Source organism: Podarcis gaigeae (assembly GCF_964106915.1).
Source record: "Podarcis gaigeae genome assembly, chromosome: 8".
Taxonomy (NCBI): Eukaryota; Metazoa; Chordata; class Lepidosauria; order Squamata; family Lacertidae; genus Podarcis; species Podarcis gaigeae.
In genome coordinates, this window is record NC_139684.1 from 18,017,605 (window position 1) to 18,045,409 (window position 27,805).

Sequence of the window (27,805 nt, forward strand, 5' to 3'; positions counted from 1 at the left end):
ACCCAGCTCTCTTGATCCTTAAAGCCAGATTGCCTGGAGGTGAGTTTTACTTGCCAAAGGCTAGCGTGCTAGCGGCCAATTAGAGCTTTCACCATACTTCATTATTTTAAATTAGCTGAGCTGTGGTCCTTCTGGTAACTGTGGTGGCTTCCAGACAAACTGTTCATTGAGAATTCATCCTAATTTGTTTGCAAAACGCTTGTGAGGAGGCTAGATGACGTCAGCTGCTCATGGAACATTCATTCTGATTTGTCTGTGGGGAGGTTAGACAAGGTTGTGTCAAGCAAGTGTGTTATCCTACTTTTCAGCGCATTTCCCTGTCGCTTCTTTAAAAATAAAATAAAAAATAAGTCAGTTGGGGAGAACAGTCGGGCAGCAGGCTTGTGGTGCAAGCACCCCACGTGAACTTTTTTTTGCTCAACCTGACGTTTTTGGTGTGTGAGTGAATCCCACTAGAAAACAGCGACAGCCTGGTGGTGCTTGGCATTTCTTAAGCAAAGGGACAATGTGCACAGTGGCGTATCAAGGTAAGGTGGTACCCGGTGTGAAATTTTTTTTGTCACCCCCCCATTAAAATCCCCCTTCCTCCCTCCACCCCCCCCCCCGGTCAAAGAAAGCCGCGCAGGCAGCAATCTGATGTAGATCCTGCCTTCTCCCCCTCCCTCCCTCACTCCACCCCCCATCAAAGAAAGCTACGCCCTGCCCTCTTCCAGCAGCCCGGGAGTGTGGGGGGCAACAGTGTGCCACCCACCTGCGACTCCCAAGCCTCCCCCGAGCTGTCAAAAGGAAGGGGGAAGGCCGCCGGCAAAGCCGATGGCTTGGCATAAGCTTGGGAGTCGTGGGTGGGCAGTGCGCCAAATGTCACCCCCCCTCCGTGTGTGTGTGCACTCGTGCACTTGAAGCTGTGCTGCTGCTCACGAGGCAAGGCAGGGTCCCCCCAAGGGTGAGACATGGATGGGACAGGCAGAGAGAGTCTGGCTAATTGCTGGGAAGGGGACACGTCACAATGCAACTCAGCTTGGAACCTGCTTGGTTCCACAGGCAGCGTTGAGTTGCATTTTGTCACACATACCCATTGATGGCACCTGGGGTGGTCCACCCCCACCGCACCCGCTTCCTCTGCCAGTGAATGTGCAGACACCCACCCACCCGCAACACTTGTTCACATGTTTAATGGGTACATAGAACTTTCAGCAGTGCTTGGTCAGTGTGAGAGCAGGATGATGAACTAGATGAGCCTTTGGCCTGATCCAGCTACAAATCTTTTCTTACATTCTTAGCCTCCTTCTCCTCCTTCCGCCCTTCACTCTAACTTCCCAGGGTGGCTTACAGCAATCAAAGCACAATGTTAAAATGGCATCTCGCTCAATGTTGCCTGCACTGACTGGCAGCGACTCTCCAGAATTTCAGGCAGAGAAATGCCAGAGAATGAAGCCAAGACCTTCTGCATGCAAGGCAGATGCTGTGACCAACTAGCCTTCCTTTCCACTCGAGAAAAATCAGGTGCCTTCTGGTATGGTGTTGTAATGTCAAACCACATACTCTTAGGTTACTTGGAGCCACTGGTGGGGGGGCAGTCTTTCTCAACCATGCCAGGAACATTTCCTTTTACTGGCTTAGGTGTTCTGGCTCCATACATGATTTTGCCTTACCTTTTTTCCCCTTGGAGAAGCTGATGGGACTTGAGCAGAAGCAGATTTTCCTGATTTTGAGGGATGGAGCTCCCCAGTTTCCGCCACCACCCCTTCCAGTTGTGCTGTCAGGACCATTTGACAAGGCTGCATTTATGCTGTTAATTCATGTTATTTATTACTGCTGCCGTTATCTCCTCGGTTGCTTCTTCCAAAATTACAGGGTGTGTGTGTGTCTGGTCCTCTTAATGGTGGTGGTATAGGGGTGTTTGTAAAGGAGACTACAAGGCTACAGTAATGAATTATGTTCCCAAGAACTGTAAGTTTTTTATTAAGGCTGGTTGGGATTTTTCTCTCCCCCCCCCCCCATCCCTTTTTATTCTTCTTTTCAGACTGAATGCCCAATCACCACACAACCGTGAAACCCAAATTGCCTTACAGCTCTCTCATGAACATACTTTTAATCTCGTTGACCTGTCGTTATGCTGCGAGGCATAAATTCAGATTTGGAGATCTTATGTTCCATCATAAATTGGGCTGGCAGTCTTCCGATCAACAGAATAAAACTGTCTCCGACGAGGTGGGTTTTTTATTCGTCGGAGCTGTTCCAGGAGACGAAGCGGAGGTAGAGTCAGCTTTTCTTCATAAACTATCGCTTAAAAAAAATAGAAAGGGACTGAGGGAGAGAGAGAGAGAAAGAGAAGCCTAGGCATGAAATTTGTAAGAGGGAGAAAGAGGGGGAAGAAATAAGGAGATGTTTAAATAACATTAATGTCAAACATAAACTTATAGAACGTGGGAAATTCTGAATTAGGGCTGGTGCAGTGGAGGCGGCAGAGGTGGCCACACTTGCAACACTGAAGAAATTATGAGGCAGGATTGGGCCGGAGGAGGGGGTTATTATTATTATTTTCCTGCAGCCACCGCAAAAGTGAAGGAAGGGGTGCTAATGGATCAGTTTCCAATTTCTATGTATAATTCCGCACCTCACAAAAGCCTCCATAAGCTGGGAGGAATTCTGCAAAGTGAATATATTACTTTCAAATGGATTCAAGTAGAATTTGCTCCCACTAGAGGAAGTGATGGCCACACCAACTTGGATGGCTTTAAAAGAGAATGGGACAAATTCACGGCAGAAATAGCTATCAGTGGCTTCTAGCCATGATAGCTACGTTTTCCCTCCACTGTTGGAGGCAGTATGCCTGTGAATGAACACCAGTTGCTGACAATTGGGGGGGGGGGAGGCCTGCCTTTGGGAAATGTAGCACATTTGGGTAGCAAGCCGATTTCCGAGAGTTAGTCTATGTAAAACTCTACCCATCATATTTTGCTGGATGAAAGAGAATGGAAGTTCTGTAGTTTAATGGTAGAGCATCTGTTCTGCACACAGAATGTCCTGGGTTCAACTCCCAGCATCTCCAGGTCGGGCTGGGAATGTCTGTTTGAAACCCTGGGGAGCTGCTGCCAGTCAGTGTCAACGATACTGGGCTAGATGAACCAGTGGTCTGGCTCAGTATAAGAGCAGCTTCCTAAAACCCTGTCAAAAATTGTCTGCGCATGAGCTGCACCAGGTGTGCAAAAGGAGATGGTGGCTTGCCTCTGAATCCCCTTCTGTCCATGTGCAATCCCATGTGTTTTTACCCCCAACCTATCCCCCTTGCTGAAGCTAGTGCATAACTTTTTACACAGGCCAGGTGCTGTGGCGTCCGCATACATAGCTGGGATTCTTTGGATTGGAACGGTTACCGGCTCTCCAATAAGAAACTTAAGTGTTTAATGCTGGTGGGACTTCTGCAGACATGGCGAGGGAGGGAGGAAGGTGGGGGATGAGGAAAAAAGAGCATACTCCTCTGGAAGGAAACCCATAGCAACAGAAATGCAAGGATTCTGAGCTAATTAAATGCAAGGCAGGCAGCGTGGCCCCAAGACAGAGTGCAAGCTCTTGCAGCGACACTGTGGGAGGGTGTATGTTTGTGTGTGTTTGGGTCCAGATTAATGACCTAGGGCAGCATTGCTGCAAGTGTGATAGAACCGAGGGTGGGTGTGAGGGAAGCTTCAAGTTGGGCTTAGGGTGACACCCCCCTCCAATACCTTTGGGAAGCAGGAGGGAGGCCTCCAGCCTACTATTAATTAGTTTCCCCTCCTCTTTCCAGCTTCCTCCTCAACTTATGGTAACTAGGAGTTGCCCACTGTGGCTGAGTCCTCTGTTGATCTTCTCCCCCTTGTTACAAAGAAGGGCTTATCTGCGTATATGTGTTTAAAGAAACCTGGGTTGTTAATTTTTTTTTAAAAAAAACATTTTAAAAGCATTTGAAATCATTTTAAAAACAATACGAGCAAAGTCCTCCAAGACTCAGTGGTTAGCACCGAGGGGTTGGCAACCAGGTGCCTGACAGCCCTGCATGCCTCCTTCTCTTTGCTAGGTCCTTAAAGTATTTGGGGCACAGGTAGAGATGAAAGAGAGCAAAGATGTTCCATTACACTGTGGTTCATCTTACTCTGAAAACGATGTTATTCGTCTTGTTGTGTCCAGTGGCACAAAACTATATAATTTATGCAATTGATAGCTTGAGTTATGTAATTACATTGTTGTAACATTATTCCACCCCACACATTTTAGTATAAAGGATACAGCATGCAAATATTGGGGGGGCAATGTAATAAATCAGGTATCATTTGAGGACAAGAAAGCAACAACAATAGTGTATATCAATCATATTTGTTGAACTGATTTCTGTTCTGGACATGGGAAGAACAGGTGAAGATCATCAGTTTCCGCTCTCATTTTCATCAGAATTCTCTTACACACGCAGCATACATTTACACAAGCTGGTTTATAATTTTGAATGCCTCTGGGCGAATTAAGATGGCGAGTAGCCAGCTATGTTGGCATGGGCTGATCAGAGTTGGAACGTCTTGAGGTCACAAGATTGGGAAAAGTCTCTATTGAGATCAGAGGTGTAGCTGGGCAGGCTGTTACCTTGGAGGTAGTTCTTTGGGAGGGGCATCATGACGCCCTACCCTGTTGTGTCCGTCTTGCCTGCCCTCCACTTGGAGGGTGCTGTGGGAAGGATGCAACAGCTTAGGACACCCTGCAGCCCTGCACCGTTCTAGTGAGTCTTGCAAAGCGGCACTGGCCTGGCAGGGCACTGTGAGTGCGCCCCTCAAAGCAGGGTGGCAGTGCATTAAGAGGAGAGGGTGAAAAGGGAAATGCAGTCAAGGAAGTGAGGTCTGCTTGCAATATTCAATAGTTCTTTGGACTTAGCAGGGCCAGAATAACGAGGTGCAGTGCTTGAGACAGGAGGACTAGTTGCTGGTGTGGGAATCAGCCAGGATCCCCACACCATATGATCCTGAGGTGGGAGGGATCTCATTCCTCTTCATGCCTTACACCTGCTAAACTCCCCATGAGCTAAAATCTACCTTTAAACAAGTATTTCCCTTTCCTCCTTTTTTTCCCCCTGACTCCTCAGGCAGATTTTCATTTCTGTTCCAGTCGTTCTGCCAGTAATCTCCCTGGCTGGCACCGTTCTCCCCTCCCCTCGTGAGCTCCTGTGGGCCTTCCACGTGGAGCGCATAAAGCCCCGTCGCTCAGCGCTATCTGACTAGTTTTAATCATAGCGTTTTCCATTTAATTAGGAGGGAAGGCACACTTTGCATATTAATATGCATACAGCGCAGCTCTCACCTCCCTGAGCATTTGAGAGGGGGCTTTGTGGAGGAGGGCTTTCCCAACTTGAAAGCGGTGACATATGTGTGATAATCAAGCAGATTTTAATTTATTTATTTACTTATCAGTTGCATTTATATCCCGCCTTCCCTCCAGGGATCTCAAGGTGTGGTGCACACAGTTCTCTCCACCCCATCCCCCCGGTACTTCTTTTATCCTCACAACTACACTATGAAGTGGGGACCGTCCAAAGGTCAGTTGAGCTTCTCGGCTGAGTGGGGTCTCTCCGTCCAGTGCAATCTCTCTGTCCGACACTCTGTCCCAGGGGTCAGCAACCATTTGGGGGAAAAAATAAAAAATGAACGAATTCCTATGCCCCACAAATAACCCAGAGATGCATTTTAAATAAAGGGACACATTCTACTCATGCAAAAACATGCTGATTCCTGGACCGTCCACGGGCCGGATTGAGAAGGCAGTTGGGCCACATTCGGCCCCCAGGCCTTAGTTTGCCTACTCCTGCTCTGTCCACTACAGCGCATTGGTTATCACAGGCTTTTCTCCTGCCCTGCTCAAACACAGCCTAAAATGTGCTTGGGCTCTGCAGTATAGAATCATAGAGTTGTAGAGTTGGAAGGGACCACAAGAGTCATATACTGTAGTCCAACCCTCTGCAATGCAATCTGGAGATACTTAATAGTTCTGCCGCTATTCTGCTGCTACATACAGTCTTTTATGCCTTCCGCCTTGCTGATTCTTGAGCTACCAGTGTCTTCAAAGCAGTTTCCATCTCATTTCCAGTCCCTGGCATCTCCAGGAAATGTACCCAGTCTGAAACCTTGGAGAGCTGCTGCCACCCAGTGTAGACCAGTGTTTCCCAACCTTGGGCCTCCAGCTGTTTTTGGACTACAACTCCCATCATCCCTAGCTAGCAAGACCAGTGCTCAGGGATGATGGGGATTGTAGTTCAAAAACAGCTGGAGGCCCAAGGTTGGGAAACACTGGTGTAGACAATGCTGAGCTAGATGGACTAATGGTCTGACGAAGGCAGCTTCTTATGTAGGATAAGCTGCTTCCACTCCTCCTTGAGCTAACCTGTATTCTGCACTGCTAGTATCTTCACAGGACACCCCCCAAAAAAAACCCATTTCTCTTGAAGCAGAAGCACTAATTCAGCTCTCCTTGCCTCTCTCAGCACATCCAGATCCTGATCTGAGTCTGTTCCAAGAATGACTGGGTCCACCTGGACCAGCTTTATTTATTTTTATGTTTAAAGGAAAGAGCCTTACAGTATAAGACAGCTTCCTGCATCTTCTGGAAAATGTACCTTTTTGTCTTCAGCTTGATGGCCAGCAGGGGAAAGGGATCCCATTTGGCTTCATGCTGAAGATGTCCCCACCACCACTCGCCTCCCATCACCCAGCAACTTACTGAATCCTATTCTTGGCCTTAATCTTCCATCATGCCAAGCATCCCCTACTCCAAACAGCTGTTTCTTGAACCAAACCAGCCACTCTGTAGCGTGCAATTCAGTCTACAATTTGTAAGCAAGGCCACAGCCACTCCTGCTTGGGCTGATTGGGTGCAGCAATGTTTTTTTGCCAAACAAGTCATAGCGATCCAGCGTAGAGAGATAACTCAGGCCCCGGAGGGTGATGGAAGTGTTGCTATTTATACAGAGGGCAGGTCACAGAGTTCTATGAAGTAGAACCGGTTTGGTCGGAGGCAAGCGAGAGTGGATAGGATCAACAACTGTCTGAGAAAGGAGCTCAAGCCACAAGCACTGATTCGAATCTCTGGTAGCATCAGATTTCAAGCAAATTTTATGCTGCTGTTTTGTCACTTCAGAGCCAGCTTTTCTCAACCTGTGGGTCCTCAGATGTTGTTGAACTACAACTCCCATCACCCCTAGCTCGCAAGGCCAGAGCTCAAGGATGATGGGAGTTGTAGTCTAACAACATCTGGGGACCCACAAGTTGAGAACCACTGCGTCCAGACTATGGCCACTTCCTAAGGACCTCTTTATTGCGCCTTCATCCTGATTTGTTTGCTGGGAGCTTAGAGGACAGCCACACCTGCAACATACATGTCTGCTCCCTCAAAGAATCCTGGGAACACTATAGTTTGTTAAGGGTGCTGAGAGTTAGGCTGCTATTCCCCCTCACAGAGCTACAATACAATCACTCTTCCCAAGGAACCCTGGGTTGTGTAGCTCTGTAAGGGCAATGAGGGGCCTTGTCGCAACTCTCAGCCCACTCAGCAACAGTTCCCAGGATTCTTTGGGGAAAGCTATGACTGTTTAAAGTGGTATCATAGTTCAGTGCATGGCACCATAGACTCTGGAATATCATTATGGTAGAAAAACTGTCCTCCATAAAACTTGCTGAAGGAAGAGCTAAACCAATGGACTTCTTCGCAGTCTGGTGCATGTGCATGGATTATGCCAGAGCAAATAAAAACTAACAAGGTCACAAGGTTTTCTCCAGCTTTAGTTTTCTACTGAAAAAGCAACCATGAACAATTCTTCTGCATAGTCCTAAGCTACATGTGCTATTTTCTCAAACTATGTACAGCAAGTAATCTAGGAGACGGGGTAGGAAGACTGTTAGAGTTATTGTTTTTGTTGTTGCTGCTGCTGACATGTTACGATGATTATCCCCCAAAATTCTGTATTTTATGGAAGGAGATTTGATGCACAAGAGCTCTCAATGTGCTATAATTTCACAACCTGAATTTGCCGGTATGTGGTTGAATTCCACTTGGAAATCACAACAGCCTGAAAGCACACTGAGAGCCTTTCAGAAAGAGAACTTCCTACATGACAGTGGACAGCAACTAAAACTGGACATTTTCTCTGCTAATAATACTAATACTAATACTAATACTAATTTATTTATACCCCGCCCATCTTGCTGAGTTTCCCCAGACACTCTAGGCGGCTTCCAACAAAATATTAAAATACAATACAAATATTAAAATACAATAGTGGCTTGCCCCCACTCCCAAAAGAACCCGAGACATGGGCAAAAGGTCTCTTTGAACTGCAACTTTGTCAGAGGGCTTTTTAACACAGAGAAAAGGCAAAGTAAGTGGTGATATGATGGAAGTTTAAATAATTATGCATGGCATGGAGGAAGTGGATAGAGAAAAGGTTTTCTCCCTCTTCCATAATGCTAGAACTCATGGACATCCAAGGAAGCCAAATATTGGAAGTCCCAGGACAAAGAAAAATAAGTAGTTCTAGAAGCACATAGTTCCACTATGGAACTCTCCCACAGGAGACAGTGATGGCTTTAAAAAAGGATTAGACACATTAATGGAGGAGAGGGTTCTCCGTAGTTGCTATCTATGATGGCTATGCTCTGTCTCCATAGTTGGAAGTAGTATGCTTCTGAATACCAGTTGCTGGAAACCATAGGAGGGGAGAGTCCTCTTGCACTTAGGTCTTGCTTGTGTGCTTCCCACAGACATCTGGCTGGCCACTGTGAGAACAAGTTGCTAGACTAGATTGGCTTGATCCAGCTTCTGTTTTTATTCTGGGTGCTGTTCTATTGATGCTTCCTTGTTCCTTCCTCCCCAATGTGTTCTGGCGGAGCTTGCATTCTTATCTTCTAAAGGGGAAGACACTGGCTGATCTTCTGCTTGGCTGTCTCTGTCTGTCTGAGTGGCTGTTTTGCATCATAACTGGTATGTGAGTGTGCCTTTCCGCTGTGTTTACAAACACATGTTTCCACTTGACGATTTACGGAGCTCGCTACTTCAAACAACTTATGTAGACCGCAGAGGGTTGACCCAGTGGTGGGGGAGCATATGGCCTTCCATATGTTGTTGGGCTCCCAGCAGCCAGCATGGCCAATGGTAAGGGATGGTGGGAGCTGTAGTCTAGCAACATCTAGAGAGCCATGACTTCCCCACCCCAGAGACTTGGGTCTTTGTAGGAGGATATATGGCTACATCCATGGCTATTCATAGTAGCCAACGGCTACTAGCCATGAGGGCTATGTTCTAGCTCTGCTGCCAGAGGTCATATGCATCTGAATACCCATTGCTGGGAATTCCAAGTAGGGAAAGCACTGTTTTGTCCTTTCGGGCTTCCCACTGGGACATCTGGGTGGCCACTGGGAAAACAGGATGCTGGACTAGATGAGTCTTTGGGCTATCCTTTTGTTCTTATAAATAACAGAAGGAAAGGGCTCTTGCCTTCATGCCCTGTCTGGGGCTTCCCAGAGGCACCTACTTAGTCACTGTGAGAACAGAATGGGCCTTTGACCTGACCCAACAGCTCTTCTTATGTTCTTAGGCAGACGGTCTTGCACAAGCTATTATGGGCTAGTCGCCTTGGTGGACTTACTTGCAAGTCTGCCTTAAGGCATCCATGCTTAGGAGCTAGGCTGAGTTAAATGTTAGGCTCACTACGCTGGTGCAAGTGTACATTTCCCATTGTCGTTGGTTGTGCCTGAGCAGCATATGTTTTCCCCCTTTAAAAAATGCATGTGGGGGAATTCAGCCTAGGAAGTGGCCCTTTGGGATCAAGCTGTTACAGAGCTTTCTTTAATCTTTCTAAGATCAGCGATTTGTGCCTGGCGGCCGTGGCTTTCTTCCCTCTCCACCCAGCAACAGCTGCTGTGGGCCATCTGCACCAGTAGCCTAATACACCACTCAAAGTAGTAACCACACTGGCAAATGTCAGGCAGGCAGTGGCACAGAATGGCACAGTGGCACAGAATACTGACCTGGCTAGTATTTGGCCTGGGCTGAGCATGCTGAGAGCCTCTGCTTCACCTGTTCTAGGGGTTTTAGAGGGTTACAACGGGAAGACCTGTGAGGCTTTAAGCTGGCGAAGAACAAAACTAAGCCTGCAGCCGCTGCCTAGACAGAACATGTATGCATTCCAGAACCTATATTAATACAGTGGTACCTCTGGTTATGTACTTAATTTATTCTAGAGGTGTGTTCTTAACCTGAAACTGTTCTTAACCTGAAGCACCACTTTAGCTAATGGGGCCTCCCGCTGCTGCTGCTGCGCCACTGCCGCATGATTTCTGTTCTCATCCTGAAGCAAAGTTCTTAACCCGAGGTACTATTTCTGGGTTAGCAGAGTCTGTAACCTGAAGCGTATGTAACCTGAAACGTATGTAACCCGAGGTACCACTGTATACTATCTTTCACATTAATACACCTTCCTTCTCCCAAAGAGCTGTGGGCCATGTATTGAGGGTTCCTGTAGCCATTTGAACATGTCAAGTATAATCTTATTGGGGCATCACAAGTGAAAGCTGCATAGGGTGGAACCTTTGTTATGCCCCTCCCCTGCTCAAATTCAAGTTTAGTACAACCCTCAACGAAGGTTTTGAGTTGTTGTTTTTTAGCATTGTACTTGAACACTCAAGCAGCCCGGTTGATATTCAGGTGAAGCAAGTGAGTGCTTACTTATCCTTAATCAAAGCTAACTTGAGCCTTGCTTTGGGTAATTCACTGGGCCAGTTCTCACAAGGGCCTGCAAATGAGCCTCCATGTGGCAAGAAGCCTTCTGTTTCCTGTACCGGCTGTTGCTTCTGAGAGCTGCTACAGGCACCTAGTATTAGCAGAGAGAAGCCACTTATCCCAGGAAAAACGTAAGAAGAGCCCTGCTGGATCAAGCCAAAGACCCATTTGGTCCAGCACCTTGTTCTCCCTGTGGCCAACCAGATACGGGAACCCCAAATGCAGGACCTGAGCACCACAACTCTCGCCCCATTTGTGATTCCCATCAACTGGGATTCAGTGGCATACTGCCTCCAACAATGGAGATAGGGCATAGCCATTGTGGCTAGTAGCCACTGATGACCTCACCCATGAATTTGCCTAATCCTCTTTTAAAGCCATCCAAGTTGGTGGCCATCTTGTGGGAGCAAATTCCATAGACTGTGACGATTGTATTGCAGCTCTGAGAAGGGAGGACTATTGTAGGTTTTGCCCATGTTCTTTTGCTGCTTCTCAGTTGAACTGGAGCATGTCATGGCACTGACCCGGGTTAGCCACCGTCGAGGTAGTCCATCAGTGCACCAGGGTGGTTGTTTGTTTTCTTGCAGAAAGCCAAAGTTGTGGCTCTCCAGCAGCCAGAAGGAGAGACTTGCCTAGAGTTAAAGGAGCAAGGAGTGGGAGGAGGAGATGAACCAGCATCTCCTGAGCCTCAGGGAAGAAGCCATCCCAATAATCATGCCATCCGCCCTCTTATTCTACCTGAGGCCTCATCCATCTGGTGCATTCACTTTTCAGCTTGCATCAAAGAGGGTAATTAGGAAATCAGTCCAAGCAAACAGGTGCCCAAATTACACTCTTCAAATGCAGAAAACAGATGCCAGTCATAACCCAGGCTTGAATGGACATAGCCGGACCAACTTACAGAGTATGTATGTTAGATGAGGAAGTGTCCTGGCTCAGTGGCAGAGCATCTGTTTTGCATGGAGCAGGTCCCAGGTTCAATCCCCAGTGGCATCCCCAGGTAAGGCTGGGAAAGATCCTTCGTCTGAAACCCCAGAAAGTGACTGCCAGTCGGTGTAGAATATATTCAGCTAAGCAGACTAAAGGTCTTGTTTGGAATAAGGCCGTTTCCTAAGTTTGCATATCTTAAGGGAAGGGCCTTAGTTCAGTGGCAGAGCATCCGCTTAGCATGGAGAAGGAGGTCTGGGGTTTAGTCACACCTCCAGGGAGGGCTAGGAATGCTCCCTGTCTGAAAACCCCTGAGAGTCACTGCCAGCCAGTTTGGACAAGACTGAGCTAAATGGACAAATGCTCTGGTTCAGGATAAGGCAGCTTCCTGTGCTCCCAGGTACCAACAGGCCACGACATGTCACCCCAGTCACAGGCCAGTGTGGGAAGGCCGGCGGCCTGTATCTCCTTTCATGTCTGCTTTCCTTCCTTCCTCCCTCAACCTCCAGATTTAACAAGGTTCTCCCCCCACCCTCCGCCGCATACACACACACACACCTCCAAGCGATTATAATTATAGATGTTTGCCAAACCAGTTTCGCTCCCCACCTCTGCTTTCGAAAGAAACAGCAGAGGGCGGGCGGGGGGGGGGGTTGAGGGCAAACCACAAGAGAGGAGGCGAGAGTCGGTTTCTGGGCGTGCCGGAGTCTTGAGCGTGGGTGCAGGATTCCCCTCTTCCGAGAAGGCAGCTCTTGTTCCCCTCTCTCTATGCCGAGGGCGGCTGGCACGATAAAAGGAAGGGAACCAAGCCAAGCGCATAAGCTGTCTCCCTCTCTCCGCTGGGGGAACCTTCATCCTTGCACTTGACAGCTCCGGATTAAAAAAAAAAAAGGCCACAAAACAAAGAAGATAAAAAGAGGAACTCTGTTCCTTTAACACTTTGTGGTTTAGTGCTTTAGAGGTGTGGTAGCAGGCATGGCAATGTTTCATAAATACTGGGGTTCTTTTTTTGGGGGGGGCTACTCAAGCCACCTCAACCCCCTCCTGCTTGTTAAAACTGGTTAACGCCATCCAATGCCTCTGGCTTTCTGTCTGGTTGCTCATCCCCTTGTCAGCCACAATTTTATTCATCGCATCAGCTGTGGTTGGGGAGGTGAAGGGTAGTGGGGTGGGGTGGGCAGTCTGTGTAACAGGAAATATTTTTTAAAAAATGCTTTCAAATTCTTTGCACTTCCCAAAAAGAATTGGATTCTGTAACGTAACAAAATCATGCAAATGCACATAGCTTCTATTATTTTGCATTATTTTACTTTTTTTTTTACTATTTTTGCACGACTTGCTCTGGTTTGGGTAATCATTTTTCAAGGGAGGAAAAGATCATGCCTTTAAGCACCTCATGCAGAGTGGGCAGTGAGAATGGGGTGTGGGGCAGACAAGGGTCTTGTGGGTACCTTTTTCTCAATTTAAAAGCACATAGAACTGGAGGAGGAGGTTGGAAGAGTGATGCTCTTTCCCATTTTCTCTTTCAATTCTATGTGCTTTTCAATTCTCATATTAATTTGACTGGATCTGACTTTAACTCAGAACCCTGGGGGAAGAAAAATGTGTGCACTCATAACTTTCTCTCTTTCTGTCTTGTTGTGGGGAGGGAGTTGGGGGAGAAGTGACCAGAGCAACTTGTGCCTGTGGCACTCATTCAAAAATCAAAATGTGCCTGCAGGCCTAAAAAAAAATTGTTGCACATGCACACACAGCACTTTACAAGGACTATTATCTGTTCCTCTGGTCCATGGGAAGGAAAATTGGATGGGAGGATTTTTTTTTGAAAGAGGTGCTTGTCAAAATTGCTAGTGATCAAGACCACCACTTTATTTGGGATGGGATGGGGGGCAGAATAACAATGTTTTTGTGCTGAAACAGGGTTACGGAATCTACGTTACTGGGACTACAGCTCCTATCACAACTGATGTTTGCCCAGGGTGGCTGGGGCTGATGGGAGATGGAGTCCAACAACATCGGCTGGTGGGTGGGGGGCGTTTCGCCATCTCTGTGCTGGTCAGTGTTCAAAGTGAGCGACTCTCATCCATGACCCTGCAGAGTGGTCAGTATGGATGTCTGGCCAAGTCTTACACTATACATTTAGGAACATAAAAATGTGTTGGGCTCATCTATCCCAAGCATCCCGTTCTCACCGGTCAACCAGATGTCCGTGAGAAAACCCACAAGCAAGACCCGAATGTAAAAGCAATCTCCCCTTCTGTGTCATTACTGCCTCCAGCTGTGGAGGTACAGCATAGCCATCAGAGAATAGCCAATAAACATTTAAAGCACATGACTCCCCCCCCCCCGCAAAAAATCCTGGGGGCTGTAGTTCCCCTCCCCAATGCTCCATTTCACAGCACTGTGAGCAAACTACAGTTCCCAGGGAATGTCTGCTGTCTGGAACAGTGTACAGCTGCTGCCAGTCTGTGCAGAAAATACTGAGCTAGGTGGACCAGTGGCCCCATTCAGCATAAGGCAGTTTATTATGCTCTCTTTAAAAAACTGCTTAGGCAGAGGATCACATATAGGGCGGCACCCCAACCCTACTATCAAGTGTGCATGTGTATATTGGGGAGGGGGTGGGTGTTCAGTAGCGTCCCCTTTTTGGTTCCTTTTATACATTTTTGTTTTCCCTGGGGAGGGAAAGGAGAAGGTGAGTGAACTCGCCCACTAAACCTCATCGGGTTATATTAGGAGTGGCAAAGAGTGGAGGGAGACCGTGAGGGTGTCTGGGGGCTGCTCCCGAAAGCAGTTGTCAGTTTTGGGGTTATTCTCTCCCCCCCTCAGGGGCTGTTTCAATCGCACTTAGGTGGCATCCGGTTGGCCCCTTGGGATCCAAACAGAAATTTGCAGCAAGCAATGAAACCGCAGCCGGTGCGTGTGTCAATGGGTGGCTTCGTTCTCTCGCCTTCTTGGGCCCTGATCCGGTGCCACGTGGAACCCCCTCGCCCCCTTCTCCCAAAAGGCGAAGCAACGCGCGGAGCAGGGCGCGCAGGTTGGCAAAGCCGGGAGTTGCTCTGGCCGCTGGCGAAGCTCGCCGAGCGAGGAGGCTGCTTAGCTGGCTGGCTGCCTCCGCCTCGTCCTGCCGCGCGCCCCGGGGGCGATGGGGCTGCTTGGGAGCGCGCCTCCTTCCTGCCCGCCCGCCTGTTTTCCTTCCTCCGTCTGGCCCGGCCGGCTCCAGGCGACCGGGGGCGGGAGGCCTGGAGGAGTTTCCAACCGCGGCGGCGGCGGCAGAAGCAAGGTCTGCGCCGCCCTCTGGGCTCCGCCGCTCCTCTCGCCGGGTTATTTATTACCTCTCTCCCGCGGTGGCGGCGGCGGCGCGGCGGCTCCGGGGCGGCTGCCAAGCTGCCGGGGGAGGCGGCGGCGGCGGAGGAGAAAGGGACCCCGCGCAAGGGGGATCCGGAGCAACGACGCCTCCCCAACAGTTCCAGCTAGCCAAACTTTCTTAGCAGGGTTTTTTATATTATTTCTGACGCCCACTCACCCGCCGTTTCCCCCATCATCGGAAGCTAAGATTCACCCGTTGCATTCTTGCCTAAGTATATTGCTTATTATCGGAAAAGAAAGAAACAGGTTGGTTCCTCCATTCTTTCAGGGACGACCAGCTGGTGGACAGGAATTCAAGGGTGAAGCCTCCTTTCCTGGGCATAGAGGCAGAGAGCTGCTGCACCTGTTGGATTTCTGCTTGTCACCCTATGAGTGAAAAAATATAAAACAGGGTTGGGGAATCTGATGTGCACAGCGACCGGGGGTGGTGGGGAGTTGCAGTGTTGGCAACATCTGGGGGGCCACCCAGTTGCCCATCTCTGCCCTAAAGGCTTGAACAGCTGACATAATTTGTTTGCCAGCATCTTGTGCCTTTGGAGGTGGGCCAGTTAATGAGCCAGAGCTCTTATCTTCCCTGTAAAGAAAAAAAAAAGAAAAAAGATTTTATACCAGTTTATGTAGGAACATAGGGATGCGGGTGGCGCTGTGGTCTAAACCACAGAGCCTAGGACTTGCCGATCAGAAGGTCAGCGGTTCAAATCCCCACGATGGGGTGAGCTCCTGTTACTAAGTCCCAGCTCCTGCCAACCTAGCAGTTCGAAAGCAGTTCAAAGTGCAAGTAGACAAATAGGTACTGCTCCGGCCGGAAGGTAAACAGCGTTTCCATGCGCTACTGTGGCTCGCCAGAAGCAGCTTAGTCATGCTGGCCACATGACCCGGAAGCTGTGTGCAGACAAACGCCGGCTCCCTCGGCCTATAGAGTGAGATGAGCGCCGCAACCCCAGAGTCGTCCGCGACTGGACCTAACAGTCAGGGGTTGTTGTTGTTTAGTCGTTTAGTCGTGTCCGACTCTTCGTGACTCCATGGACCAGAGCACGCCAGGCACTACTGTCTTCCACTCCCTCCCGCAGTTTGGTCAGACTCATGTTTGTAGCTTCGAGAACACTGTCCAACCATCTCGTCCTCTGTCATCCCCTTCTCCTTGTGCCCTCCATCTTTCCCAGCATCAGGGTCTTTTCCAGGGAGTCTTCTCTTTTCATGAGGTGGCCAAAGTATTGGAGCCTCAGCTTCACGATCTGTCCTTCCAGTGAGCACTCAGGGCTGATTTCCTTCAGAATGGATCGGTTTGATCTTCTTGCAGTCCATGGGACTCTAAAGAGTCTCCTCCAGCACCATAATTCAAAAGCATCAATTCTTTGGCGATCAGCCATCTTTATGGTCCAGCTCTCACTTCCATACATCACTACTGGAAAACCCCCTTCATGGATCACTGCCTTGCCATGGCGAAGGGGCATGAATAACTCAGAGAAGCTATGAGCTATGCCGTGCAGGGACACCCAAGATGGACAGGTCATAGTGGAGAGTTTTGACCAAACGTGATCCACCTGGAGCAGGAACCGGCAAGCCACTCCAGTATCCCTGCCAAGAAAACTCCATGGACAAAGACAACAGTCAGGGATACCTTATCTTTATGTAGGAACATAGGAAGCTGACTTATCCATTGGTCCATTCTACTCAGTACTGTCTACACTGACTGGCAGTAGTTCTTCAGAGTTTCAGGCAGGCGACATTTCCAGTCCCAGCTGGAGATTCCGGCAATTGAGCCTGTCATCTTCTTCATGAGAGCAAATATTCTCCCACTGAATTACGGCTCTTCCCTTAAGATATGGGAACATAGGAGCATTTATACAGGGCCAGAATATTGGTTCATCTGGCTCAGTATTGTCTGCACTGACTGGCAGCAGCTCTCCAGGGTTTCAGACAGCGCTGCTTGAAGATTCTGCGGAGTGTACCCAATGCAAGCTGTACATGAAACAGTACGTGTCCCTTTGCCTCAGGCAGCTGAATATCTGGGTGTCAGTCCTGATGATGTCCCCAAAAAATGGAAAAAGAAAAGTAATTTTCTTGACTCAGGGAGGCTCACTATGACACATTCTGAAAGTACCTCCTGCAAAGGAAGTCAAGTTTTCCTGCCGACATCTTCTTTGCTGCACTATATAAAAAAATAAATATATTTTATTTGGTCAAGGGCAGGGTGTTCTGCTGTGGCACCTTATTCCAGTGATTTTAAAATGGTTTACAGGCCTTAATTAACATTTCACCCTTCTTCTCCCCCTACTCCCAGGGCTGGCTGGTTTCCCTTCATGTAGCTTGCCCCAGTTGTCAGGCTGTTAATTATGCAGCTTGTTGACGGTGGTGTGTATGTGTGTGTTGTGGGGAGGGGGAGCAGTTAAAAAGGAGGCCTTCTCTGGGGGTGATGCTAGAGGCTGTTCAGACTTCCTTTTCAGGATTCTCCTTTTTCTTAAGGGGGGGTGGCGTGTGGGGAACCTTTTGCAGCCTGAGGGCCACATTCCCTTCTGGGCAAATGGGGGGGGGGCACATGCCAGTTGTGGACGGGGCCAGAGGCAAAAGGGGCTAGAACAACAAATGTAAATTTTACCTTTGCACAGGAGGCTGGTTTCTACTGTCCTGCATCCAGGCAACCAAGAATCATCAGAATTCAAAGACACGTGTGAGCCCTCAAGGAGGGTGCAAAGTAGGGTCAGTGAGGGGTCTGGCCTGGGGAGAATCCTGAGGGCCCTGCAGAGAGGCCTGGGGGGCCGCAAGCTGCCACACACCTGGGCCTGAGGTTCCCACAGTTTTCCAACTGTGCATTTGCCTCAGAGGTTTGGTGCAAAGCCATGTGGTGTCAAACCCATATCTGTCAACTTTCAGATCTGAAAATAAGGGATCAGCAGCCTCACCTGTCCTGGGGACAATCTATGGGATATCTAACAATCTGGGATAGCAGCGGGAAGCAGCGGGAAACGGCACTGGATTAAGGGAATTTCCCGCAAAAAAAGGGAAGGTTGACAGCTATGGTCAAACCATACTTGTGACTATTGCATAGGTAATCAAGGGCTCTGAATGGCAACGGCTGTATGCTGCCTCCTGGATCAGAGGCACCGCTTCGCAATGCCAGTTACTGGGGAGCAACATCAGGAGAGGGCCAGGACCTCCAAGTTCTGCTTGTGAGCTTTCCATATGAATTTTCATTCAGAGGAGCTACTACAAGACCAGTTTTTATTGTGGAATTGATGCTTCTCATGCACAGAGGGTTTTTTTGCAGCTACATCCACACCATACATCGAAAGCAGTATCATACCACTTCCCCCAAAGGATCCTGGGAATTGTAATCTTTTAAGGGTGCTGAGAGGTTTAGAGGAGATACCTCTTCCCCACAGAGAGCTGTAGTTCTAGAGTTCCTTGTGAAGAGGAATTGGTTGTTAAACCACACTGTTAATTGTAGCTCTGTGAAAGGAAAAGAGGCTTCCCAAACAACTCACCAGCAAACTACAGTTCCTAGGAGTTTTTGGCCGGGGGGGCAGAAAACCGTGACTGTTAAACTGGTATAATAGTGTTTTTAATGTATGTTGTGGATATGGCCGCAGTATTGTCTGCATCAAGACGCCACCCTGTATTCCCTACCCAATTTAATCCAGATTTATGGGGTGTGTGTGAAATCAACAGGTTAAAGGAACACAACACCTGTTTCCGATGAGCAGTTTGTGATATCTCAAGGACAGATTTGCAAATTACCTTGTTCCCATCCCGAAGTGCATAGTAACAATATGGAACACACTCCTAGAGGAAGTAGTGATTGCCACCAATTAGGATGGCTTTAAAAGAAGCAGCAGTGCTTCTGAATACAGTGGTACCTCGGGTTAAGTACTTAATTCGTTCCGGAGGTCTGTTATTAACCTGAAACTGTTCTTAACCTGAAGCACCACTTTAGCTAATGGGGCCTCCTGCTGCTGCTGCCGATTTCTGTTCTCATCCTGAAGCAAAGTTCTTAACCCAAGGTAATATTTCTGGGTTAGTGGAGTCTGAAACCTGAAGCGTATGTAACCCGAGGTACCACTGTACCGGTTGCTGGAAAGTTGGCCATTCTGAGAACAGGAAGCTAAACTAGATGGGCCATTGGCCTGATCTATCAGGCTCTTCTTTCTTTTTTCTTCTCATGTTCTTAAGCATCTATAGGTGGGCATTGTGTGAATCAGTATGCTAGGCTAGATATGCCTCTTTGGTGTGTTCTGGCTGGGTTCCTGTGTAAAGGAATAAGCATGATGTGCCGGTCAGAGTCCGGAGAGTGGCTGTTGCAGGCACATCCTGCTTGGGGGCTTCCCATAGGTGCCTCCGGTGAGAATAGGATGCTGGACTAGATGCTCCTTTGGCTTCACCCAGGAGCGCCTACTCTTCTGTTCTTATTCATGATACTCTTCTCAGAAGAGAATTTGACAAATTTATAGAGGTTAGGGCTAGCAATGTCTACTAGCTACAATGGCTATGTTCTCCCTCCACTATCAGAGGCAAAATGCCTCTGAATACCAATTTCTGGGAATTGCAAGTGGGGAGAGAGTGCTATTGTGCTCAGGTTCTGTTTGCAGATTTCCCATGGAGGCATCTAATTGCCCGCTATGAGAACAGGACTGGACTAGATGGTACTTTGGCCAGATCCAGCAGCTGAGCTCTTTCAATGTTCCTTTTTTTGGCACTCAGATCCCCACCTTATGGCTTAGCATCGCCCCCTTCTCCATGCAGCTCAACTAAATGTCAAGCATCTTACCCTGCGCCTTCAATCTCCTTCCCGGCTCTCTCCGGTTCGGTTCGTCTCCCTTTCTCCCCGCTGCACTGCACGCAAGAGGAATGGACGTAAATATCCTTCCCCCCTTTTGGCTAGCAGTATTTCTTTTCCACTTGCTGCCTCCTCGCTGTCTGCAGGCCCGCTAATGTCTCCAGAGCTCCCGAGCCCATTTATTTTCCCATCCGCTCTCGGCTGCCTGAAGCGGGGCTAATGCATCCCCAAAGGCCTTTGCTCCTTGTTAATTACACCGGGAGAAGCCGTCGCAGCTGCCATGTGTGCATCAGGACCGTGGCTGGCAGGTGGGCGACGGCAGGTGGGGCACAGGGGAGGGGGGGCACAGAGAAATCAACAGGCTTGAGAACTAGGCATACCAGAGAATGTGAAGGAGCCACGCAGAAGTTTCCCACACTCTTGTTTAAACCCAAGCTCTAAATGATTCTTTCTACCTTTGGGATGCGACGCGGGTGGCGCTGTGGGTTAAACCACAGAGCCTAGGACTTGCTGAACAGAAGGTCAGCGGGTGAGCTCCTGTTGCTTGGTGCCTGCTCCTGCCAACCTAGCAGTTTGAAAGCACGTCAAAGTGCAAGTAGACAAATAGGTACCGCTCCGGCGGGAAGGTAAACGGAGTTTCTGTGCGCTGCTCTGCTTCGCAAGAAGTGGCTTGACATGGAAGCTGTCAAGGGTCCTGGAACTATATCCGTATAACAATGTTTGACATAGCACCATATACTTGACATGCATGCAAAGACAGGTTCTGGTGGATTGAGCAGATAGTCGGTCCTAAAGTCAAGAAGGTGGTTTCTGCACGTGCTGCGGTGGGAAGTGAGGGGCAGATGGGGCTTGTCAATCTGGGAAGGTAACCCATCTAGGAGAAGGAAAACTCTGATCCTAAACCCCCGGTGCTTTGTGGGATATCTTTGGGAGAAGAAAAACCTAAGAAGTAAACAGTACACAAATCTAGAAGTCCCTTAGATCGTTGGATGGTGCCTTGTACGCCTCCTTCTGAAAACTCCTACAGCCAAGTTGGTGCTAAATAGATTGCTTTCATTTGGACCACATCAGCGATGCTGAGAGGTAGGTCTTGTCTTCTGGGCAGCCCAGGACCTCCATACACACTGCCTAGGCTTGCACCCTGGGGAGGTCTCTTTGGTGCTGCAATACAGCAGTTAGACTTCACCCTGGGATGCACCCTCCATTTTCTCTTGAGGCAGACTGATGCTAATGCAGTATACTTTACAAAGAACATCATGCATGCCTTTGGAAACAGTCATCACACAACGGCCCTGCAAGGTAGGCTGGTAGGACTGTTAATTCAGATAGAAGGTTGAAAGAGGGAGGGAGGGTTGGGAGAGAGAGAGAATTGCCGCAAGTCTAGCTAATGAGTCCATGGAAGGAATGAGATTTGAAGCAGCCCAGTCTACAGTGGCAGCTGGCGCCCATGGGGATTGGTGGGGCAGAAGGCAGGGAGACCAACAGTAGGTGCAGTCTGAGTCAATGACAGGCGGAGCCAATTAATTCTAGGTTTGTCCCCATCCTCCTCCCTAATGAGTTCTGCAAGAGGCAACACTGAGACTGAGGTGGAGGAAGCTGACAGGCAGGGCCATCCCATTGAACTGGTTGTAAGAAAAGAGGCAGGGAAGTGAGGGCTGGCTGAGGTTAGTGGAACAGCTCCCCATTTGCCCTGATGGACCAACCTCCACTGGATGGCAGAAGTCTTCTGCCAGACACCACTGCCAGTCAGAGCAGACAGTGCTGGACTAGATTGACAAACACTATGACTAAGGATAAGGCAGATATTTCTGTGTCCTTCCTTTGGGTGTGAGTCTTTAGCTAAATTGTGGAGCACATACACCTTTGCATGCAAAGGTTCTGCTGAAAATCCTCAGGTAGTTAAACTTTTGCCTGGCTGAGACTAGAAACCTGGAGAGCTGTGGACAGTCCAAAATAGACTTTAATGAGCTAAACAGACCAACTGTGTGTATTGGTTGAAAGCAGCTCATGGGATGGGGTGGGGAGAGAGGCTATAGGTTGGTGATGAAGTATCTGCTTTGCATGCCAAAGGTCTCGGGTTCAATTCCCAGCATATCTGATTAAAAGGATCAGGTGGCAAATGATGAGAGAGCCCTGAAGAATTGATGCTGCCAGGCAGTGCAGACAGTACTGGGCTAGATGAACCAATGCCCTTTCACTAACACAGATTCCAATATTCTTCCCTGCGTAGGAACTGAAGGATCTTTCAGTTTTGGTTCTCTTGGTTTCTCATTTTCCCCGATCTTAAATTCAGTTTTCTACATTTCTTCAGCAATTTTCCAATTCTCTTTAAAGTGAATATTCATGAAAATTTTCCAGTATTTTAGTGTGAATTTATCCTAATTATTTTCCTTAATATGTACATCTTTTTGCAAGCAATATCTCCTGTTATAAGGCAGCTTTTGTACATTGTTTTCACTGATATATTTACATTTTTGCACTTGGTCCCCTAAAATATGCATGTTTGTAAACGTAGTGTAGTTGGAAAACTGTATTGCAAGATTCAGATGGTTGTGTTCCAGTCCTCAGATTGTTTCAGAAAGTGTAGATCTGATAAATTCAGCTTTAAATGTGAACTGAATTGAATTTCACTCCTGTTCTGGGCATGGGTGGCCCTTTAGGAGGCCTGATAGTAGTGTACACACGTTGGGCTTGATAATAATAATAATAATAATAATAATAATAATAATAATAATAGGGGTAAATATTCTCATCATGATCCTCATACAAGCTTGTTTCATTCTGCCACAAAATTGAAAGAATGGTTGTAAAGTCTGCTTCCGTCGCTGAGTTACAATAGCACTTAACCTCGGTGAACTGAAGGGATAAGCAATGCTCAAAATCTCATTAGGATAAGCTTACATTGTCTTTGGCTTGGCCAGAGAGGGAGAGAGAGAGAGAGAGAGAGAGAGAGAGAGAGAGAGAGAGAGGGGCAGGCTTTTGGGAGCCTGGAACCATCCACTCCAGACGTGCCCAGTTAAAAGTAGAGGAAGAACTGTGATGAGTGTGTGTGTGTGTGTGTGTGTGTGTGTGTGTGTGTGTGTGTTTAGAGACAGAATTGCCTTGGAGTATGAATATTTTTGTGTTCAGCATCTGAGTACTATGGCCACATCCTCACAACACAATTGTGCACACCCCTGCATATTCCTGCATTGCAGGTGGTTGAACTAGATGATCCTCAGGGTCCCTTCCAACTTTACAATTCTATAATTTGATGAGGCCCTGAATTATGTCAAGACAACCCCGGTCTCTGAGCAGTGAGAGACTCCAGGGGTACCTGCACTTTCCCAGGGTTCGGTTTCCATGAAATGAAGGACACTGGAGACTGTGGTGTCTTTAGGATATATGGCTTCCTTTACACATACACGCAGGTCCCGCTATCCAAACGCTCGTTATTAAAAAAATCACTTATCCAAACACAAGAAATTAGTACCCAAACCTCGCTTATACACACCACCCACTACAGGTTCAGATATCCAAACTGCCAGACCTGTGTGTAGTACTGTAAACAAAGAAGCTGCCTTAAACAAGCCTTTCTTTTTCATTTGTTGCTGGTCCACAGCAGCTGTTTCACCAGAAACCATGGGCAGGACGAAGAGGTTGGCAGAATCGCCCCACCATGGCACACCGCTCTTGGTAGCACACTGCAATAGCAGCTGAGGGATGAGGTGACCTTTCCCTTAGCCTTTTCTTGAGCTATTAGCAAAGATGTTCCGTCAATGGGCATTAATGGCTAGAAGACCTTTCTCTGATGGCTGGAGGCTGAGATACATCTGTGTATGTATGTTTACTAGGAATGGACAAGTCTACTGCCATATCACCCTGAGAAGCCGGGAGGCCACCTTGGTATACCATGTGTATTAGGGACAGTTAAATCTGTCCACTTCTGTCTTCTCAGTTTTTCCTCTCTTTTCTTTTCATTTTTTTAAAAAATTACATTCTCCACATTTCCACAGCGATGTTTTGTTTTTTCCTCATAAAAAGAATTATCAGCATTTTAGTGTGGGTTTATCCTAATAAACACACATTTATATGCAGTTTCGGTTCACATGCACACATTTTTAAAAGCAATTTCCCCTAATATAATGCATAATGTGAATTGAAGGAGAGATAAAAGAAAGAATTCCTTCATGCAGCACTTAGTTAAACTATGGAACACACTCCCACAGGAGGCAGGGATGGCCGCTAATCTAGAGGGTGTAAAAAGAGGATTGGACCAATGCACGGAAGCGAGGGCTACCGATGGCTGTGCTGTGACTCCATAGTCAAAGGCAGTGATGCTACTGAATCTCAGATGCTGGAAACCGCAGGAGGGGAGAGGGTTCTTGTGCCCAGGTCCTGTTTGCAGGTTTCCCATGGGCATCTGGCTGGCCACTGTGAGAACAGGAGGCTGGACTAGATGGGCCTGATCCAGCAGGGCTCTACTTATGCTCTTAATTCTCATTTTTGTATCTTATTTTTGTATGTTATCATCAACGCAGGGGCTGTTTTTCAGTGGTAAGTGCACCTTCTTTACACGCAGAAAGTCTCAGGTTCCGTCCCTTGGTAGAGCTGAGTGAAGATGTCTGGCAGAATCCCTGGAGAGTCTTTGCCTGTCGATGTCAACAATGCCAAGAGAGGTGGACCAATGGTCTGGCTCAGTATAAAGCAACGGATGCTGCTTTATAGACTAAAACCCTCTGAGTGTCATCCTCATGCTCAATGGGCATCTTTGCAAACAAACAGAAATGGCAACACCAGCAACAAACCCTAGAGGCTACTGGTTCTTTTTTCCCCACAAGGAAAAGGACCCTGTTAAAAGCTGTACACACACAAACAAAGCAGCCCCCCAAAACAACAACACAGGGAACCGTTGTTTACCTCAACTGGGCTACATTTCCCAGCACCCTTAACAAACTACAGTTTTATACTTCCTTAGGGAAAACCATGTGCTTTAAATGCACTGTTGGTATGGAGCATAAATCAGCACATATCAGGCTGGTGTGATGGGTTCCTCATTTGACTGTATTGAGCTTGGAATCAATGGAGACTGGGGGTGGCTTGTTTATGTCGCTGGTTTTTAAGCTGCCGCAGGAATTCCCTCCCCACCCCCAAGAGAAAGTTGTTTATCACATAACACACTATTCATCTGGTTTTACCAATTACATGCCGGATGAAAGTGGCTTATTCCTACTCCCATCCAGTATCTTTTGCTCCAAGGGTGGACAACCCACAACCCTCATCTTAATTTCATGAGGGTGTCAAGGAAGGGGAGAAGGAGGTTGAAGAAAGAGAGTGAGAGATAAGAGATGCCACACCCCCTCTGAGATCTGGTGTCACTCACCACTGGTTTGAGCATAGCCCATCACTTACCATCAGCATTCAGCCACAGCAGACTGCCTCAAAGGGAACACAGCCCTTTGTGGAATAAAAGCTTCCATGCCCCTGCCTTACTCTTTTGACTGAATTGCCTTTTCACTGTCTCTTGCGCTGCTAAGCCTTTTGGCTTCACTTTGTAATTCTATCTCCCTCCCTGTTCTTCTGCCTATGTGTGCATTTGTCCTGTTTTTACTGGGCAACAAGTGACTTGTCAGCAGCCGCACCAATGGGACAGCAACCAGAACCGTGTCCAGGTCTGGTTTGTCACAGAGCGAGCTGGCAGTAAGCCACACTATTCAAAGTTGGAGTTAACTCTTTACAGTGGTACCTTGGGTTAAGAACTTAATTCGTTCTGGAGGTCCATTCTTAACCTGAAACTGTTCTTAACCTATAGCACCACTTTAGCTAATGGGGCCTCCTGCTGCCGCTGCGCCACTGAAGCACAATTTCTGTTCTCATCCTGAAGCAAAGTTCTTAACCCGAGGTACTATTTCTGGGTTAGCGGAGTCTGCAACCTGAAGCGTATGTAACCTGAAGCATATGTAACCCGAGGTACCACTGTATTAGCAAAAACAGGATCTGCACAGACTTGGTGGAATGCCGTGCCTAATGATCACAGGAACTCTTCCCGAGCAGGTCTTGCCCCATGGATCAGTTGCTGAGACTAAAGGTCCTCACCTCCCCTGTCTCCTCCTCTCTGGTATTTTTTCTGAGCAAGTGGAGAGTGCACCTGTGTGCCTGTCTTTGCTCCTCCTGCTTCACGCCTCTTCTGGTCCTGGGAGACTGGGGCTGGTGGTGTGGGGAGCTTGTTGTCTATGACTCTCCTTTCCCCCACTTTCCTGCTTCAGCTTCTGCCTCTGATTCTGGACACCTGTCTGCCATGACTCTCCCAGCTCACTAAGCCCTGTTTCCCCTTCAGCTTCTAACACCTCCTCTTCCCAGTCTTCTCCCTCTGACCACTCATTGTTGTCCCACCCACCCCGCCCTGGGCTCTGAGCCTTCTTCCCTTGGTGGTTCCCCAGCTGGTTCTTCCCACCATTCCTCCGCACCCAGCCAGTCCTTGACATGGTCCAGAATCAGAATCCAAGCAAGCAGGATGCTGCAATAGATGGACCTTTGAACTGATCCATCTTCCCATGATCTTAAACTGTGACTTGCAATTGTTCAGCACCGGGGGGAAAGGAGGAGCAAAGGCAGTAGTCAACAGCAGGCTCTGCCATTTTGGGGCCTTAGTGACTGGTGCCAAGCCTGGTAATGTACCTGTCTGATAGCTCCAGCAAACTTTGGGCACACTTCCTGAGTGCTTTGATATGTGTGCATGCGTTGGAGGAGGGGGGGCATGTCCTGCTGTCAGATCAGTGGATAAATGGTGGGTTCCCACCTTGCCCCTCACTTCTGTGCTGCAACTCAGAACCTTCTTTCAAGACTACAAACACAAAGGGGTGGGGGAGAGATGAAACGGGAAACTCAGGTGCCAAATGTAAGCTGAAAGGCCTTGTGATTCTGTCTTTGATGTTGCTTTGACCTGGGCTCAGGCTCTGGGAGCAGCTGGTCTGCCGCCCAATTCCCGTCAGTGATTGGGTTAAAGACAGAAGCCACCCTGTCCAGATAAAAAGAAAAAAAAGAAAAAAAATCTGTCTAAAGCTGGCCCTATCTTATAGCCAAGCAGGTGGCTAGAGGCTGGAAGAAAGGTGAATAATTTTTAACGTTATTTTAAAATCTGAAAACAGAATGGCTTGCTGTTGGGAGAGTTATTTGATTCAATTTGCATTGAAAGGCAAATTTAACCTAATGTACACTTTTCCAAAACAAGCTGGTTGCTCCAGCTTAGCCGCATGGCTCTCACAAGCCATTCTTGTGTTCCTATACTAATAATTTAGGAACTTTCACTGCTGTAACTAAGCCAGTTTTTACTGCCTGTGCAACTTTTTCCAAATGCTGTATGGAAAAGCACATGAATCTGAGTTTGGAGAGTTTGTAAGTAAGCCATTTCTAACTTACCAAATGTGTGGTCTTTTTCTATGCTAAGGGAAGAAGGGAGTTTTGGAACTCACAAGGGCATATTTTAAAGGTCTAACAGCCTATATTCCCACATTTTACTTTACTGAATATCTTGTGATTTTAAAACTCTGCTTGGGTTCTCTCACCAAAGAGTACTTGCCCCAACCCTGGATCTTGGCATCCAAGGAATTCTCATTTTATACCAATTTTCCTTGCAACCATCAGTTCTTCCAGCAGAGATGCATATCTTGAAGTCCTTTTTATGCTAGCTGGCCTATGCAGTTGTTTAAGATTTTCTTGAGTAGCCAGTCATTTTAATGATTGTTCTGCCCTGCTTTTAATGTCTCTCTATATATTGCTGGGGACGCAGGTGGCGCTGTGGGTTAAAGCCTCAGCGCCTAGGACTTGCCGATCGAAAGGTCGGCGGTTCGAATCCCTGCGGCGGGGTGCGCTCCCGCTGCTAGGTCCCAGCGCCTGCCAACCTAGCAGTTCGAAAGCACCTCCGGGTGCAAGTAGATAAATAGGGACCGCTTACCAGCGGGAAGGTAAACG

At 48.0% G+C, this 27,805-nt stretch overlaps 1 protein-coding gene and 1 long non-coding RNA gene across 5 annotated transcripts in view; one reads left to right on the forward strand and one right to left on the reverse strand.

Moving 5' to 3' along the window:
* The window catches only part of SAMD11 (sterile alpha motif domain containing 11), a 323,740-nt gene that overhangs the window by 119,927 nt on the left and 176,008 nt on the right, over window positions 1-27,805 (forward strand). The window contains exon 4 of one of the 4 annotated variants that reach the window (XM_083752516.1): window positions 2,024-2,256. The exons of the other annotated variants lie outside the window; for them this stretch is intronic. The gene's annotated coding sequence lies outside the window, so the exon portion shown is untranslated. The remainder of the gene's footprint in view (window positions 1-2,023; window positions 2,257-27,805) is intronic. 4 annotated transcript variants of the gene reach the window in all.
* LOC310850898 lies at window positions 2,076-6,993 on the reverse strand. The gene is made up of 2 exons (XR_014567450.1): window positions 6,733-6,993; window positions 2,076-2,336 (listed from the first exon to the last, which is right to left on the reverse strand). It is a non-coding gene; the product is annotated as an uncharacterized lncRNA (long non-coding RNA).